The sequence below is a fragment of the Schistocerca americana genome, chromosome 4 (assembly GCF_021461395.2).
Source record: "Schistocerca americana isolate TAMUIC-IGC-003095 chromosome 4, iqSchAmer2.1, whole genome shotgun sequence".
NCBI classification, from domain to species: Eukaryota; Metazoa; Arthropoda; class Insecta; order Orthoptera; family Acrididae; genus Schistocerca; species Schistocerca americana.
This window is the reverse complement of record NC_060122.1, coordinates 123,603,570-123,622,324: the sequence shown is the minus strand read 5'-3', so window position 1 is coordinate 123,622,324 and position 18,755 is coordinate 123,603,570. Positions and strand designations below refer to the sequence as shown.

The following is an 18,755-nucleotide window of genomic DNA, read 5'->3' as shown; positions in this document are numbered from 1 at the left end:
CTCCGCTACCACAGAATTTAGCCGACCTGATGAATTGAACCTACAGTGCCGTTGTACGACCCATTTGCTGCAACGAATGCTGGAAGAAAGTGTCATTGCCGCATCACAAATGGTAGTCACATCGAACACAAATAACACTACCGTGAAACTTGAGGTTGTTTATTACAAAATAACACATCTACAAATTCAGTAAGTCGTCTTAATAAATTCCTAAAATAGCTCTGAGCACTATGGGACTTAACTTCTGAGGTCATTAGTCCCCTAGAACTTAGAACTAGTTAAACTTAACTAACCTAAGGACATCACAAACAACCATGCCCGAGGCAGGATTCGAACCTGCGACCGTAGCGGTCTTGCGGTTCCAGACTGCAGAGCCTTTAACCGCACGGCCACATCGGCCGACAATAAATTCCTACAATATTCCAAAAATAGTAAAGTCCTTTTTGACTCAGCCTGTATAAGCATTTATTCATTACGTTGAAACATTGTATCTAGAACATGTCAACCAATAAAACCATTTTTGCAAGCAAGATACTGTTCAAAAATCAAACAGTAAGTGATTTATTCAAAAATTAAATATTTTCCCTTAATGCGTGTAATAATCTTCCAGTTGATAAATATCTAGCATTACAATTGTTCTAAAGTAGCCTATGTTCTTTCTCAGGTTTCTAACCATCTCCATACCAAATTCCACTGAAATCGGTTCAGCGGTTTGGTCGTGAAAAACGTAACAGGATGAGTCACTTTCGTGTTTGTAATATTAAGTATGGGCTATGGAAGAGATGTACATATTCATTGGTAGTGTAAGTAAAAACTCCGACTTCTACTCCCCTTGTCACAGATATTTGTTTTCCATGAATAAGTATAAATTCTAATGTGAAGTGCTTTTTGGACATGTGCATAACGAAACGAACCAAAACAACACAATTAGGCTTAACATATACGGGAAAAAAACACGCAACAAGGCAGCCATATTTTTATCACGCATCGAATACTATCCATGAGATAGGGAGGGAATTCCGAGCTACTAACAGATAGCACGACCTGGAGGAGAACTGATGTGATGCTTTCCTCGCATGTGGGAGGGAAGGGCTAGAACACAGACGGACAGAATTGCAGAGATTCTGCTGCAGGCGGCGGAGACGATATTCATCTGTCTGCACAGTGGCGGCGCGGCTGCTAGCAGGCAGCTGTGATGCTGCGGCACCGGCGGTAACAACTGTTGCACGCAGCGCGACCGCAGCGGCGGCGGCGGCGGCGGCGGCGGCGGCGGTGGCAGCTGGTCGCAGCCTCCAGCCTCCGCCTCCAGGCGTGTCGCCCAAAGCTGATTACAGCCGACACGCCCGCCGGATTCTGCGCTGCGCTGAGACACGGGGCGAAGACTGCAGAGGTGGGGGTGGGGGCGGATGGGCACCGTAGCCGCCGCCGCGCCGCGCCGCGTGGCGCCGCCAGAAACGGCGAGCGTCGCAGCGCCGGCCGCACGTGACAGGCGGAAGACGCGCCGACAGGCGAGCGCTACCCGAGCGCACCCGAGCGCCGGCGGAAACGCCCGAGGCGAACGCGCGTCGCCCGCGAGCCGCTCCGCCCAGCCAGTCTCGAACCGACCGCCGAGGCGAGAGGTCGCGCGGAAGCCGCTCCGCCTGCTGTGCGCTCACCCCGTCCTTTGAGGACAGGCCTCCGTTCCGTTGCGTAATTGGTCCTCTCTCTCTCTATCTGTCCCACCGACCGACGTATCATTACCCAGCTGCAGCTAGGTGCGTTCCACCTGCACCCGTCGGCGCCTGCGGTAGTCGACCATCGCCTTGCTGATTGGTGAGTTGCCCTCTATGGCCAACGGTAAACATACCGACAGTGAAGTGGATACACACCGACCAAGAAGAAAATGTAGCAAATCGGAATTAAATTGACCCATCATTTCAGAATTTGAGACATTAACTTATTGTTAATATCCACGTCACGAAACAAACGTTTAATGAGCCTAATGCTCAGCAGTGACTTAAAAAGAAGCAGAAATACATGAAATGGTATTCTGCCACAATGTCAACGAGTTTTTACAGCGTATCTGCTTCGTTATAGTGTAAAATCGTTCATGAACCCACTGTAATCTTATGCTGTTGCTAATACAACGTGGTCAAAATAAAACAGGCTGGGAAAATATGTGATGCACCGTAAGATAGGCAGTCCAACTTACATTGCCTGCACCTGGAGCGCATGAGGTAATTTGGGTTGCCTATTTTCAGGTGTTTGTAGTCTTCTCCAGGGCAGCTCTGTTTTGCCACCCTCTTAAGAGTTTCATGTCACAATGTAATGAAATTAAAGGAACTTTACTATTTTAAGAATTGCAGAGATAGTAGTAACCTAAGCTACCCAGAAATGTGCTTTGTTCTAGTGTTGCAATCATCAGCTGAAGGGCACTGTGCTGCATTTTATGACGTGTTGTTCGACCTCCACCTTCTTATTCACCACATCGTTTTCTAATCTATGACCCCTATCTTTTAAAGTATATATCATCATTTCTTTTAGGATTGCATTTTTTATGGATCTAATGCAACCTTTGTAATTTTAATACAGTGTTGATTTTTTTTCAGTCATAAACCATTTTATCCAAGTTAACACTTTTAAGTAGAAGTATTATACTTAAAATGCATTTCTGATAGTTTACAAATACTGAGATAAACTTTATCAAAACTCGTCATGTAGAAGAGCTGTAAGTCACTTCCTTGTTGAAATGCTAGAAGTTTCGGTCAAACAAGAGACCACTCCCAACCATGAAGAACCACATGAGGAATGATCTGTCGTTTGGCCGATACTCCAAGTGTTTCAATAAAGAGCTGACATAAAGCTAGTATACCAAATCATAATTTCTTTTATTTAAAAGCTGTCCACCAGCACCTTCTCAAAATATTACCCAATAAAAACTGTTCATACTTGCTACCATTTATTATCCAGCATACCCTCACACCCCAATCCCTCGACCCGTATTTCCACATACCCGCAATATCGGCTTAATTAACATCAGCCATTGCGGCTAAATAATAATTTTTCGTAGCAGATGCTAGTAGCCTGCAACTTTCGTAAGGCATAATAAATCTGTCACACGTCTTCCGGCTGCATGTCAAAATATCCAGGAACTTCCACTGTTACATCAACATGCGCTAGTGTACAGCCCACATGATCGTGATCAAAAGAGTTCTCCACGGTAAATGTTGAGCACACTGAGCTCTTCTCGACGAAAGTTTTGTATTATTATTTAATACAGATGTTAAGAACTTTTTTCTGCATAATTTAAGATGATCAATTTGTGGAATGCATTTTATTCCGTACTGTTTCGTAATCCAGTATGCCATAAAATATTTTTTTGCGGATTCATGATGTCAATGAGGTTAATCAGTCCCTAAACTGTTTTACATTGCACTGTAAATATACGATGACATGTGATAACCACGCCATTACCAGTCTGTATCTAAAGTATTCCTTTGGTATAAGTTGTTGGAAAGATTACGTTAAAAACATTATTTACATGAAATTAAAAAGAAAATCGTTTATTTGCAGTGACTAGTTACGGATTTTTCACCACCACTTCGACAGAATTACAAATAAATTTTAATAAAATATTTCTCTTTCATACTGGAGGTTCATAAATTATTTCGGTTAATAGGTCTGAGTAGAAAACAGAGATAGAAATACATAAAAGTAGACCAAATTTCACAAGGGGTCCCACAAAGACCGTCCAAGCATAATAGAGTGGCCAGTTATCCAATGCTTTCTATGATTTACGTCACGATTTTGAATGCTTTGGCTTCTCTCCACTTTATAAAATCGAAATTTCCATCGAGTGCCGGAGGTTTATTGTATCGCCTTCTAAGATATTTGTTATCCGGAACTGCCTCGCTCTGACAGTACCGTTATGCACATTATATACGCAACTTTCTATACGAGAATATTGCTTTATGGAAGCTTGCTTATCGAATTTATGCTCCATTTCTTTGAATATATGCATTCATAACTAAATCCTGACGTTTCTTAATTACAAGGGAATTAGAATTACATTATTAATATAATAAATGTTGATTAAAGCAGCCATGACGTAATGAGAGTACGACACATTTACTGAAGGGAGTAAATACAGAATTAGAATCATATTGCATGTTATCAGATAAAGTCATCGATTCATCATTCACATTTACATAAAACAACGTACGTAACTATTGATTATAGCTAAGAATTCAGTACCTGGATAGCTTTTCTTGTACCTAACTTAGTATCGTCAAATATATTCCATAAAATTTTAAAAAAATTCTGCTGTGTTGCGTTACATTTCACAGACGCATAGTTTTTCGCTTTGATCTTTTGTTATTTTATGACGTCACGCACCGACAGGAATTGAAATACACTCGAATACATACTTGTAATCTAGTACAATGTTATAAGTTTGTTTTATAGCTCTTGATGGCACATTTCAGTTCAAAAACGGAGTTATCAACTGTATCCTCTTGTTTTTATTTCACTTTTATGTTTAAAACAGCATTGCCAGTTGCATTTTGAAGTGAATATAAACACTATGCCAAAAACAAACATTTGAAGGTAGTGATATTTTTGTCAACTTTATACAACAGAGTATTAATTATAAACCACCTGATTTTATCAAACTAAACAAATGAGTACAAAGGACGTTCAAAAAGATACAATTGTAAGTTAATCTAACAACAATTTTGTCAACGTGAAGGTTAGTGCAACCACAGGCAGAAATTTTTCTGAAGCAAAGTGACTAGTGAAACTGCTTTTTATGCTGATACATAGACGAAGCTATGAAGCGACAGACTGCTGAAATAAGTGGTCGTATGTTTTCAGAGTAGCCATTAGTCTGCTGAAAAATTGTTCGGCTTAAATTCTATTTGACGAAGACTAAGTGCATTCCTCGTAATATGGACGTATTCCAAATCCACAGCGAACGCTGTAAACTTAAATTACTGGAGTTGTCTGAAAGAACCACAGTCCCTTCACGACAAATAGGAGATTTATATTGTGGAAATAAAAATGAATTTAGTGCTGCAGTAGATGCGAATGGGCAGTTAAAGCAAATACGAGAAGCAGAAAATGTATATCTGTAAAAACGTATGATTGTATTCCTTTTTAGAGAGAGAAGCATACGTCGAATATTCTTGCAGATGTGCTGCACTTTTGTTATCTGTGACATTTACATTATTATGATGTACGGTATAACATTATCTGCTTTCAGTGCGTGTGGAAGTGTGCGTCAAAACAACAGCAGATATAAACATAATAAAACTTTAATTTCTGGTACTTTTGTGTGGAGTCAGCTTGCTTATAAGTGAAAATGGCTGAGGTCCATTATTTATACCGTTTTATTATTGTATTTGTTCGTGAACAGGATTCCTGAGTTTTATTTAACAAATATAAATTTTTGTATATTTAAAATTACATTCGTAAAAGAGTTGCTCTCAGCTTTATTCGATTCTTGAATATTATTTTTCCCTTTACGAAAGTGTTTCTCGCTGAGACCTGACAGAGAATAATTAAAGGACAAATGTTTATCGCTTACTACATTCTCGCTCTCCGTTCATTAAAACTTCAGCATGGAGCCTGATGTTTTACTTTACTTTTGGATTACCCTCTCTATATGCAATACGTGTTGCAGTATCCACATATACCACTGAATGTTCTTGCAAAATTGTATTATTTTCCGAGCCGAAACCCCGGTGATATGGCGCTATAAACATTGAGATGTGTGGAAAGCTAGTATTTGTTAAAGGAGAGCGCAAATTAAACGGAATACACACACCCAGTGTTGAATAATCAGGGCACTTGGTGGTTTCCAAAAAAATTTTAAGAATCTAAAGCGGTTTTATAGGTGATAATTCGATTTTTTAAAGAATCTTTTGTGTGAGGGAAGGGGGAAGGGAAGGCGTGAAAGGGAGAGGGAGGGGCTACTACTAATTATTAAGTTGTTCCAGGCGAACGAATACTCAGTAATAATAATCGTTAGTCCATGTCCGTATACGAATGTAGGCTTTCCCGGTGTATACAGCTGATGAAATCGTCTCGGGCTTCCATACGGGTAGCTGTGCCGAAAATCCACGACGTTTCGATGAGTGTCATTCTCATCTTCTGGCGAAGTGATCATCAACTTCGCCAGAAAATGATGAGAATGACATTCATCGAAACGTCGTGGATTTTCGACGCAGCTACCCGGATGGAAGCCCAAGAGGATTTCATCAATCCATGTCGTGTTACGCTGCTGCTCCCAGACGCGTTTGGGTTTTGTACCATTATCGCAAAACGTAACAGCACAGAAAGATCAGCGTAACTTCAGTAAGTACCAGAGGTGCCTAACAACGTAACACGGTCTACATAAAACTTCTTCAGTAAAGGTCTTGCGATCTAGTACAACCGAAACACGACACGGCACAGTAATTGTGTCGATTGCTATATCTTATCCAGTCCACTATAGTTGGGTTTTTTTTTCGTCACGCTTGTGGTGGTATTAAGATATAGAAAAATAGCAGCTCCACGAAACAGGAAGAATCAATATCAGACCAAGTGATAAAGAGAATAATAGTTCATAATTCATAAGAATGAGGTACTTCTTTATATTCTATCCGGTGACCTCGTTTTACTAATTAATTAAACATGAATCCAGAGCGTAAATTTGCAATTTTTCACTTATGCTGACCACCTCCACATTTGGAAGGAACTTTAACAGCCACATTCCGATAGCCCGGGTACTGAACGCTGATCGTCACCATTAATATTGTAACATTTACCCGGTAAGCTTACATATTGCACCTGTAGTGAAATGGAAGTTCCGGCTATTGCAGTGGCGTAATTAGAGCTATCAGCCTAAGACCAGATGCTCAAAGTTGTACACAGATGCAGGTCAGTTTCCCTGTTCCCTTCCGTCGACTTCGGTGGCCGAAATTCTCAAAAGATAGCGATTTTCGATCACCACCAGGAAATTACCGTGCCATACGTATGCGGCCGTTCACAACACAAACGGTTACACTTGTAATGGTGCTGCGGCTGCGAGGCATGGACTGTTGACGGGAAGCATCGACTGTTGACGAATGTTGTCGCATTGTGTTCAGCAGTGAATTGTGTTTCTGCATTGTCCCGGACGACCATCGTCGGCGAATATGACACTGACCTGGGGAGACGCCCCACTCTTTCAATGCTTTGGATTGGCGGTGGCTAATCCTTGAATCATGATGTGGAAAGTCATGGTGCGGAGACCCATTCGGTATGACTTTAAATGGTAGTGATTTTGGGAACTCGGAAGGCACAAAGATACTGCAAGGATGTCCTGCGTCCGCACGTGTTATCTATCATTTGACAGTATTGTGGTGCCATTTTTCAACAGGAAAATGCTCGTCCACGTATCTCTTGTGTCTTTAAGAAATGTCTGCGTAATGTTGAGGTATTCCCGTTGCAGAAGGATCCCGAGATCTGTAGTGACAAATCGAACGTAGGACCAGCTGGGTCGTTTACTTCGTCCCGGATGTAATATTAATTTTGCTGATTGTGCTATTTTTATAACATCTTTTGCTTTGCGCTGTAGAATGAAATCACTGCTCTAATGTGGCCAGTGGTTTCTAATTTTTAAAATGAACCTTTTGTTGTTCGATGTAGCTGGTGTGCTCCATATAGCTTTTCCCAAGTTTCCGAAAACAGTTGTAGTGTTCATGTGTCAACCGTTCCCTTGTGCTAGGGGATGTTCAGAAGATATACAGCTAACGGCAGTAGACTAAAGCCGATGGCCTAAACTTACCGCTTCAGGTGACGTGCAGAATATCGCCTAAAAGCTAAGCGTAGTGGTTTACATGGTCAGTCACAAGGAGCTTATGTTGAGTTCACATAACATTCGTCATAATTGCTATGAAGTTTTTCTTTTATTAATGTCTTCACTCATAAATTTTTGTAACGGTATGAAAATACTGCACTACTTAAGTCTGGTCAAGGTTTACCAAATGTAATCTCTTCTGTAAATGGTGAAGATGAGATAATTATTATTGTGGGAATAACAGTATCATCACTAACGTGTAGTTTATCAATGCACTGTTTACATTATTTGGATCCTACATGAGAAACATAATTTTACGTAGTGTTCGGTGGTATATTTCGTGAAATCAACACAAAAAACTCGTTCGGTAACTGCATGACAACGTAGTTTCTGTAATTCGCTGATTTAAATGGGTCCCTTCCTATATTTGCACCTTCAATGATGTTTGATTAAATTTATGGCATAACGTGTCCTATTGAACAGATATAAGTCGAGTAACTCATTGGGTCATTAAGGTGACACTGAGTTAACGAATATGTTTCGATGATAGCACTTCGCATGCCAATAAATTGCTTCATTTTTGTGCTTTATACAGTTGTATATGTTTAACTAGATTCTTATTTATTCTGAAATTGTGTAAGTCGTGTTTCCTTTTCTGCTGAACGATTCAGAATATATTGCTTTTGGTGAATAACACTTTCACTGTTTTATTGTCGGTCGATACGCATTGATGGAAGCCAAAGTGTATCCCTATGACATAGTTTATCGTCAATAAAGAACTCAGTTGCTTTCGTAATTTTGTTAGCTGTTGCTATTATATGGCGTAACTCGTAGGGAATTTACCTAAAACGAACTTCAGTGTTTCATGAATTACAAAGACAGTAACCCAAGACACTATGCAGTGTGTTCTGTTCCAGTGCCGCTTTTTGAACTGCTGATCACTGTATTCTCCTTTACAATGTACTGCCAGCCCTTCATCTTTTAATTTAGCATAGATTTTCGTTTATCTTTCGGTTAGACATAATGAACATACCTACATATTTATTTTCTTCAGAGACTTAACTTCCATTATATGTTCCTTCGTTAAGATCTGCGGCTCTCTAGAGTCCTGTACGGTTTTAGTTTGATATTTTTTCAATGATGGTACGCTAAACAATTCAGAGCATTTTGTAAGCTGTAATACATACTGAAAAGGAAATGAAATATGTAAGCGGGACAAAGACTACAAATTGAATCGTGGTCCGATAGTTTACAAGTACATTTATGTTTGACTAAAATAGACGATAAAATATGTGCAAGTGAGTAGTGTTCAAAAATTATGCTTGATCTGCAAATGAAAGGGCTCAATTCGTAAACTGGTGTCAGAAGAATGACAGAACAAGTAAAGTTTTTTTTATGAAAAGATGCCCAATACACAATGTTGTCGAAAAGATGTTACTAAGAAAGCTCGTAAACGAAAGATAATCTTTTAATTAACAAAATTATAAGAAAACTAATATTTTAACTGTGGACTCGGTTACTCTTAAGTGCCACACAAACTTGGAGATCTGCAGGCTAATTTTCGACACGGTGGCTGAAGAGATCTGCTAAACCCAGAAGCTAGAGAGACGTAGGTTGCAGCTGACAGATTTCACTTTGCATCACTAACGCGTCTCAGGCAGCTTCGTAAGTGGTGGATGTCTATATCAGTAACAATTATTTGCATTGAGCCACTTGAATAGTATCTGATACAATTCAACTATTTGCTTCTAGTGATAATGCTGTCATTGTCAGGGGCAACACAAGCGTAGCTTGGGCTTAGGGATTGTACGTGATTTATTTTTTCAAAATCGGATCACGAAAAATATATTTATAAATGTCATAAGGCTGTATGTATGTATGTTTCACATGTCCTCAGAAACTACTGGACTGATATCACCTACTGTCCGGAAAGAGTCACTTAGGCGGTAAAAACCACCTACACTATGTGATCAAAAGTATCCGGACACCTGGCTGAGAATGACTTACAAGTTCGTGACGCCCTCCATCGGTAATGATGGAATTTAACATGGAGTTGGCCCACCCTTAGCCTTGATGACAGCTTCCACTCTCGCAGGCATACATTCAATCATGTGCACGAAGGTTTCTTGGGGTATGGCAGCACATTCTTCACGGAGTGCTGCACTGAGGAGAGGTATCGATGTCAGTCGGTCAGGCTTGGCACGAAGTCGACGTTCCAAAATATCCCAAAGGTATTCTGTAGGACTCAGATCAGGACTCTGTGCAGGCCAGTCAATTACAGGGACGTTATTGTCGTGTAACCACTCCGCCACAGCCCGTGCATTATGAACAGGTTCTCTTTCGTGTTGAATGATGCAATCGCCATCCCCAAATTGCCCTTCAACAGTGGGAAGCATGAAGGTGCTTAAAACATCATTGTAGGCCTGTGCTGTGAGAGTGCCACGCAAAACAACAAGGTGTGCAAACCTCTTCCATGAAAAACACGACCACACTATAAGACCACCGCCTCCAAATCTTACTGTTGGCACTACACACGCTGGCAGATGACGTTCACCGGGCATCCGCCATACCCACACCCTGCCATCGAATCGCCACATTGTGTACCGTGATTATCACTCCACACAATGTTTTTCCACTGTTCAATCGTCCAATGTTTACTCTCTTTTCACCAAGCGAGGCGTCGTTTGGCATTTACCGGTGTGATGCGTGGCTTATGAGTAGTTACTCGACCATGGAATCCCAGTTTTCTCACCTCCTGCCTAACTGCCATAATACTTGCGGTGGATGCTGATGCACTTTGGAATTCCTGTGTGTCCATCAGGACTAGGAAACGCAGAGAGTGTATGTTTCACTCAATATCAGTACAGCCTCTGGCAACCAAAGGAGTGTCAAAGGTTGAGGTCGGCGTTGGGAATGGGACTCAAACACGAAGAACGGCGAGAGAACAACAATAGTTGTTATTGTCAAGTGCCAGCGGGTACATACACTGAAGACCAAAGGAAACTGGTACACCTGCCGAATACTCGTATCTCGTAGGGTCTACTCTAGAGTGCAGAAGTGCCGCAACACGACGTAGCATGGACTCGCTAATGTCTGAACAAGTGCTGGAGGGAATTGACACCATCAGTTCTGCAGGGCTGTCCATTAATTTGTAAGAGTACAAGGGGAAGGAGATCTCTTCTGAACAGCACGTTGCAACGCATCCCATATAGCTTAATAATGTTCAAATCTGGAGTGTTGGGCGGCCAGTACAAGTTTATAAGCTCAGCGTTCCTGGAGCCATTCTCTAGTAATTCTGGAATTGTGGGGTGTCTCATTGTGCTGCTAGAATAGCCCAAGTCTGTCGAAATTCACAAGGGACAATAATGGATTAAGGTGCTCAGACAGGATGCTTACATACATGTAACCTGTCAAAGTCGTATCTAGACGTATCAAGGGTCCTATATCACTTCAACTGCACACGTCCCACATAATTACAGAGCCTCCACCAGCTTGAACAGTCCCCTGCTGACATGCAGGGCCCAGGGCTCTGAGCACTATGGGAGGTCATCAGGACCCGTAGAACGTTGAACTACTTAAAGCTAACTAAGTACATCACACACATCCATGCCAGAGGCAGGATTCGAACCTGCAACCGTAGCGGTCACGCGGCTCCAGACTGAAGCGCCTAGAACCGCTCCGCCATCCCGGCCGGCGCCCATGGATTCATGAGGTTGTCTCCATACCCATGCATCAGATCGATACAATTTGAAACGAGACTCGTCTGACTAGAAAACATGTTTCCAGTCATCAAAAGTCCAGTGTCGATACTTATGGGCCCAGGCGAGGCGTAAAGCTCTGTGTCGTGCAGCTATCAAGAGTACACGAGTGGTCCTTCGGCTCCAAAGGCACATATCGATGATGTTTTGTCGAATGGCTCGCACGCTGAAACTTGTTGACGGCCCAGCATTAAAAACGGCAGCAATTTGCGGAAGGGTTGCACTTCTGTCACGTTGACCGATTCTCTACAACCGTCGTTTGTCCCCTTCCTGCAGGATCTTTTCCGGCCGCAGCGTTGTCGGAGATTTGATGTTTTACCGGATTCAGGATAATTACGGTACGCTCGTGAAATGGTCGTGCGGGAAATTCCCCACATCATCGTTGTCTCGGAAATGCTGTGTCCCATCGCTCGTTCGTTGACTATAACACCACGTTCATATCTTGATAACCAGCCATTGTAGCAGCAGTAACCGATTAAGAACTGCAACAGGCACAAGTCTGATACAGGCGTTGCCGACCGAAAGTCATATTCTACCTGTTTACATACCCCCGTATTTGAATGCGTATGAATATACCAGTTTCTTTGGCGCTTCAGTGTACAACAGCCGAAGTTACAGCACCCGAAGAAGGCGTCTGGTTCGGTCGTCAAAATATTGCGCATCAGGCGGAAACAACTACTCGGCAGAACACACTCAGTATCACTATTGACATTGATGATGGCTTGAAGAGAGGTTGTTAGGTGAACGCCAACGAAAGTAATATAAGGATAGCCGGCCGGAGTGGCCGTGCGGTTCTAGGCACTACAGTCTGGAACCGAGCGACCGCTGCGGTCGCAGGTTCGAATCCTGCCTCCGGCATAGACGTGTGTGATGTCCTTAGGTTAGTTAGGTTTAATTAGTTCTAAGTTCTAGGCGACTGATGAACTCAGAAGTTAAGTCGCATAGTGCTCAGAGCCATTTGAACCAATACAAGGATAATGGATTTTAGTCGAAAGAAATCAGTAATAACCTGTATGAATGCACTGTCTGGATTCGAAAATGGGTCAGAACGTTGTTGATTCGACTCCTGAGCCACGTTGGCCCACAGCTGTGGTAGCTGGTCCTTCATCTTCTGAACACTGGCACTGGGACGCTGGTGACGTCCGAGCTTGTCCTGCATACGTTATTTCGGGAACAGATGTGGGTATTTTTCTCGCCCAGGGAGTTCCTCAACGTCACACAGTGGTAGAGACACTCGCTATGTGCATGCGAGGACTGCACTGTTCAAAAACTAGCACGAACACGTGAGGACACAGAATTTCCGTGACATCCCGTTGTGCTGTCAGAATTCACTCAGTCGCTGCCAGCCGTGACGTGCATCCATTACCGTTGGCTCCCTAAACCATGTCCCCAGAAGCGCCTGTCCAAGACAACGGAAGAATACGACCCCTCCCCAAGTCACCGCCACACTGGCCGACAATGGTCATCTGGGACAATGGAGAACCGCGATTCACTGCTCATCATCAGCCATAAGCCATTCATCCGCAGTCCATGCTTCCCGACATGGCACCGCTCATGTCGTTTGTGTTGTGGTGGTAACGGCGTCCTACGTCTGTGACAGTAATTCCAGTCCAGCTGCTTCTGGTCCCAGACCAGTAGTGGGGGAGGACACAGAATGTTGAAAGGAGTCCTTTTCTTGCTACTGTGGTGGCCACACGTGGTCCACCGAAACCTTGACGACTAGTTTTCCTGCCATCACCTTCCCATGCTGCCACCATCGGGCCACTGTCTTATTTAAATGCCCCACAGGTCTGGATTATGCACGATTCGACCAGCTAGCGAAATGGAGACCCACAGTGAGACACCTACCAAATTCGAGTTCTAATAACGACTGTCTGTCACGAGTAGGTCCCGTTTGACACAGTCGTTTATATAACCGGACGTAACGTTGCAGAGCGATGTCAGACGGAACTAGCATGTTGGAACTATGGTAGGAAACAATGGTCGACTTCGGTTTACGGAGAGAATTGTAGGAAATAGTGTTCACTTGTAAAGGAGAGCGCATATAAAACGCTGGTGCGACCTACTCTTGAGTACTGCTCGAGTGTTTGGGTTCCGCACCAGATCGGAGTAAACGGAGACATCAAAGCAGTTCAGACGTGCGATGTTACATTTGTTACCAGTTGGTGTGAACAACGCGTAAGCATTATGGAGATGCTTCGGGAAATCAGAGGGCAATCCCTGGAGGGAAGGCGACATTCTTTTCGAGAAACTCTGTTGAGAAAATTTAGAGAACCAGTATTTGAAGCTGTCTGCCGAACAATTCTGCTGCCGCAACCACACATTGCGGGTAAGGACCACGAGGATAAGATACGAGAAATTAGGGCTCATACTTAGGTATATAGACAGTCGTTTTCCCCTCGCTGTATTTGCGAGTGGGACAGGATAGGAAACGACTAATAGTCGTACAGCGCACGCATTCTACGGTGGCTTGCTGAATTTCTAGGTAGATGTATATGTACGTGGCATTTCCGTGTCGGTCACAGTGTTCACTTAATAACTGACGGTTTTCACGATTCTTGTGTACCCCATCAGGCGTGGTAACAAAGTTAAACGCGAACAACACTGCTGTCACAGAAATACATAGGCACCGACAGTGTGTTCGCGTGCCAACCTGCACTGGCGTTCGACCATGTCTTCTGGGTGCTACACTTAATTTTGTCTGACATTGTAACTGATAAAGTCGAACTATGCACGATTGAAATGTAGATTGCAACTTCAAGAAAAACATTTCTAAAAACAAATGGAATTTCTCGACATCCAATACAAATTCAAGTTGGAATGTCTTATCTGTAGGTATTTATTTGGAATGTAGCCTCGTGCGGAAGTAAAACGCGGATAATTATCAGTTCAGACAAGAAGAGAACAGAAGCTTTTAAAATGCGGTGCTGCAGATTAGACGAGTATGTCGAATAACTAAAGGGGGTGTACGGAATCTGCTTAGGGAGAAAGAAATTTGTGATAAAATTTGGCCAGAAGAAGGTATCACGTATCATGAGACTTTTTCATGGAGATAATTGTGCAGGATAGGAAATATTAGATTGAGACGAAGGGATGGGACGCTTTGACAAGACAGAGTAGCGTGGATAGTTGCATCAGACTATTCTTCGAATTGAAGATCACAACAAGAACAACAACAACAACAACAACAACAAAAACAACAACAACAACAACATTGAAGTCACACTTTCAGCTCAGTAATTCGCTCATTGCTAATGACGTTTGTATGATTGGCATTTGTTTCTGGAGTCGGCTGAAGACGAAAATACTTAGGCGGCAGAGTCTTGACGAGCGGCGTCGCAAAAAGTCGTAAAAGATTTGAGTACATGTTGATATCTAGAGAATAGATGGAGACATGTTCTCCTGAGATAGGAGCTGATGGGTCATACACCCAGATAAGGACTACATGGCCCCAGAATGGATTTCACAAGTCGCGGCACGAGTAATGATGGGGTTACAACGCGACGGTGCGGCCAATGAACTATTCACGCGGCGAAAGTATCACTGACAAGGGAACAAGATTCTTGGAGTGTACCGTTGTCATTCGCTCAGCATGCAGCTCTGACACGTTATCGGATACTGTAAAGGACCTAAGAGGTAGTTTTTTATTGGTGCGTTAGTCGTTGTGCTTCTGTGCTGGGCTCACGTGCAAGAGAGGTACGTGTGCAGGTGTGTGCCCGTTTTAGAACACGGGCGCATGGACCCAGCCTAAATGATCTCGCCCAAAATTGTCCTGGTGTCGTACTTGGATTGAAGAATAGCTTCCGTAACAATTCCTTAAGTCTGAATATCAGAAAAAAGTCCAATGGTCTTTTAAATACACCCCCATCCGGATGAAGCGCAGTACAGTGCTGTATCAATGATAAAACGGCTTTCCTTGGTGTAATGTTAGGTCGACATCTTTCTTCAAAAATGGTTCAAATGGCTCTGAGCACTATGGTACTCAACATCGGAGGTCATCAGTCCCCTAGAGCTTAGAACTACTTAAACCTAGCTAACCTAAGGACATCACACACATCCATGCCCGAGGCAGGATTCGAACCTGCGACCGTAGCGGTCGCATGGTTCCAGACTGAAGCGCCTAGAACCACTCGCCCACATCGGCCGGTGACTCTCTTTCTTGGCTGCATCATATTTATTTCATATGCCAAAAATTAACAAAATATATTAGTTAAATGAGCAAATAACTATTATCTACTATAGTGTATCCATACGCTACCAACTCAGCTGAAATATAGGGGTGTGGTGGAGGCGGTTATGTAAATATGATATTCATTTGTCATAGAAAGGTAATAATGATTATTTGTAGGCTTAGTTATAATGAGCCTTACGAGCGAATTTTCAAAAGCAGGATCTGATAAAACTGCCATTAGTACATAATCAGCGACTGAAACGTTTCCGACGAAGGCCGTACAGTCCAGAATCGGTTTGCCAATTGGGCAAAATTTTCTTGAGTACTCAGAAAATCATCCCACCAGCACACCAGGCTGCAGATATCCTGATATAACACCGTGTCCTGTTGCTTGAAGAAGTCAGAAACTTCCGCTACTCATCCTCGACGAACAGGAACTTTTTTTAAGGGACGGAAGACGTGATAATGGCATGAGGGGCAATCTGGACTATAGGGCGTGTGCTCGAGTGTCTCCCATTCAAGTTGGCGTAACTTCTGCGCTGCGACATGTGTGATGCGGGGACGTGCGTCATAGTGAAGTAGCAGCACCCCTTGGTGCACCATTCCGAAACGGTAGTTATCGACAGACATGCTGCGATATTCATATTTTTCATTCTCTGATGGATGTCTACCAGGGTTTTTCTTTTCGCAGCCAAGAAAATAATAACAGTACGTTCGTCCTGTTCGAACGCTACTGGTGATCAAGTGACCATACTTCACGTTTCAGCCTTTACCGTACGCATTTTAGAAAGACACGAATGCCACATGAGAGGGGGGGGGATGGAAGATAGACAATGAGAGCGGGGAGGGGAAGATAGATAGAAGGAGAGGGGGAACGAAGAGAAGATGCACATAGGATGGGACAGGGGGAGATAGACAGAGATAAGGGAGAGAAGGAGATTAGGACGTATATCCAGTTCCCATAAGTATTAGGAATGTGTGCTTTCCCTTTTCTTTCTTTTGAATCTAACGAGACTAGGCCACAGGAAAGCGTCTCCGAATGCAGTTAGTGAAGCTATGTAATATTTCTATCTCTATTCAAAAATGGTTCAAATGGCTCTGAGCACTATGCTACTTAATTTCTGAGGTCATCAGCTGCCTAGAACTTAGAACTAATTAAACCTAACTAACCTAAGGACATCACACACATCCATGCCCGATGAAGGATTCGAACCTGCGACCGTAGCCGTCGCTCGGTTCCAGACTGTAGCGCCTAGAACCCCAAGGCCACTCCGGCCGGCTCTATCTCTATTGTTTGTATCAGTTCGCACAAAGTAACGATGGGAAGTGTAAAATATGTGCACAGTCGAAAACAAATCCTCGTATTTGTCTATGGAGAATAAATGAATAAACGATGCCACTCACAACGATGTAGAAGAATGTACGAATTCCCTGTTTCCATAAAGTCCAATTCGATGCTATTATATGCCGCCGTAGCCTGTGTCATTTCGAGAGGAAGGCTAAACTGCAGAAACGAGCACACGTTCTGGAATTATGAACAAATTACATTTCTTTTTGTCGTATTTCATATGTGAGTATGGTGGAAGAGATTATAATGGTAATACTTTGTTGCTGTTATTGTGGTAGTCTTATGTTGGCAGTCTCTCGAATGCCATATTGTTACAGCAACGTACCTCCGTTTGAACCTGCTTAATGACTTCAGCTGTTATCTCCCTCTACAGGTCTCGCTCCTGCCCCCCCCCCTCCCCCCCCAAAACCCACGCACTCTTCCTATTATTACCAAACTGACAATATCTTAATGTCTCTAGTCTCATCTACAGGTCCCTCCTTTTAATCAAGTTCCGCCATATATTTCTTTTTTCCTCACGTGGGCCAGTACATTCTCAACAGTTATTCGATGTGCCAATCCAGTCTTCAGCAACTCGTCTACTGCATCACATTTCAAATGCTTGTATTTTCTTCTTGCACGAATAGCCACTCTTCCGTACAAGGCTATATCCCGCCGTCACGAAAAACTTTCTAAATCTAAAATTGATACTCGACGTTAACAAATTTATCTTCTTCAGAAATTGGATTCTCGCTATTGCCGCTCTGCGTTTTATGTCTTCTCTGCTTTAGCCATTATCAGTTATACTGCAGCCCAATTAGCATAATCCATCTACTGCTTATAATGTTTAATTTTCTGATATTTAAATCTACTCGAATGGTTTTGAAGGAATATTTCATCTTGTTGGGTCACTGATTGCGAAGAAAAGCACGAAAGCCAGACGCGCTATATCAGTGACAACAATGTTAAAACTTTAGCGTGATTCCGAAGTTACATATGACTTGCCACACTGCCTGGTGGGTTTGGACGGCCAACACGTTGTTCTGCAGTTGCTGAAAACTTACACCTTGTTCGATATTGTTGTGAAAGTTTCTCTTCTTTGTCCCATCTCTTGCCCAGCTAGAATGGACGAGAGCGGCTCACAAGGACCTTACCTCGCCTTAGACATTTTCTTCGTTTTGTATGTGTGAACGGAAGCGTTAAACGGTCTAGAAAGTGAGGCAGGATACACTGCAATTGCAACTTTATGTCGCACATGACGTATGCGACCATTATTATTAACCCAGTAAACTTATACAGAGCTGACTGATCGCTAATAAAAGATATTGTGTGTTCCATAGAAATGTTGTAGTGAACTCACAGCGTTTACTACGCTTTTCGAGCGTGACCCATCATCAGAGAATCTGTTACAAAATATATACATCATGAGCACAACAGTACTTCACAACCTACACAATAAGGCAAAATACATGACAGAAAAATTTACAGAATACGTACCAGTGTACATAATAAAGAAAGTTGCATAAGCACTGACCTATAGTGTACGAGATTTCACTGAGGAAAATAGTCAAGTGCAACGGTTAAACCTGGAAACTAAAGTGAACAAATCGTGCTAATCAAAGTGAAGTAAACTAATATCCCGCCAGATGGAGTGCCGAACTTAGCGCTCCAAAAGGTGTAAAATACAAGAAAAATTACAGA

General features: G+C 42.7%; 1 protein-coding gene across 1 annotated transcript in view; it reads left to right on the top strand.

Annotated features, from left to right (window-relative positions):
- Positions 1-1,611: 1,611 nt before the first annotated feature.
- The window catches only part of LOC124613093 (RNA-binding protein Raly-like), a 1,050,615-nt gene continuing 1,033,471 nt past the window's right edge, over positions 1,612-18,755 (top strand). Inside the window, exon 1 of the mRNA XM_047141685.1 lies at positions 1,612-1,812. The gene's annotated coding sequence lies outside the window, so the exon portion shown is untranslated. The remainder of the gene's footprint in view (positions 1,813-18,755) is intronic.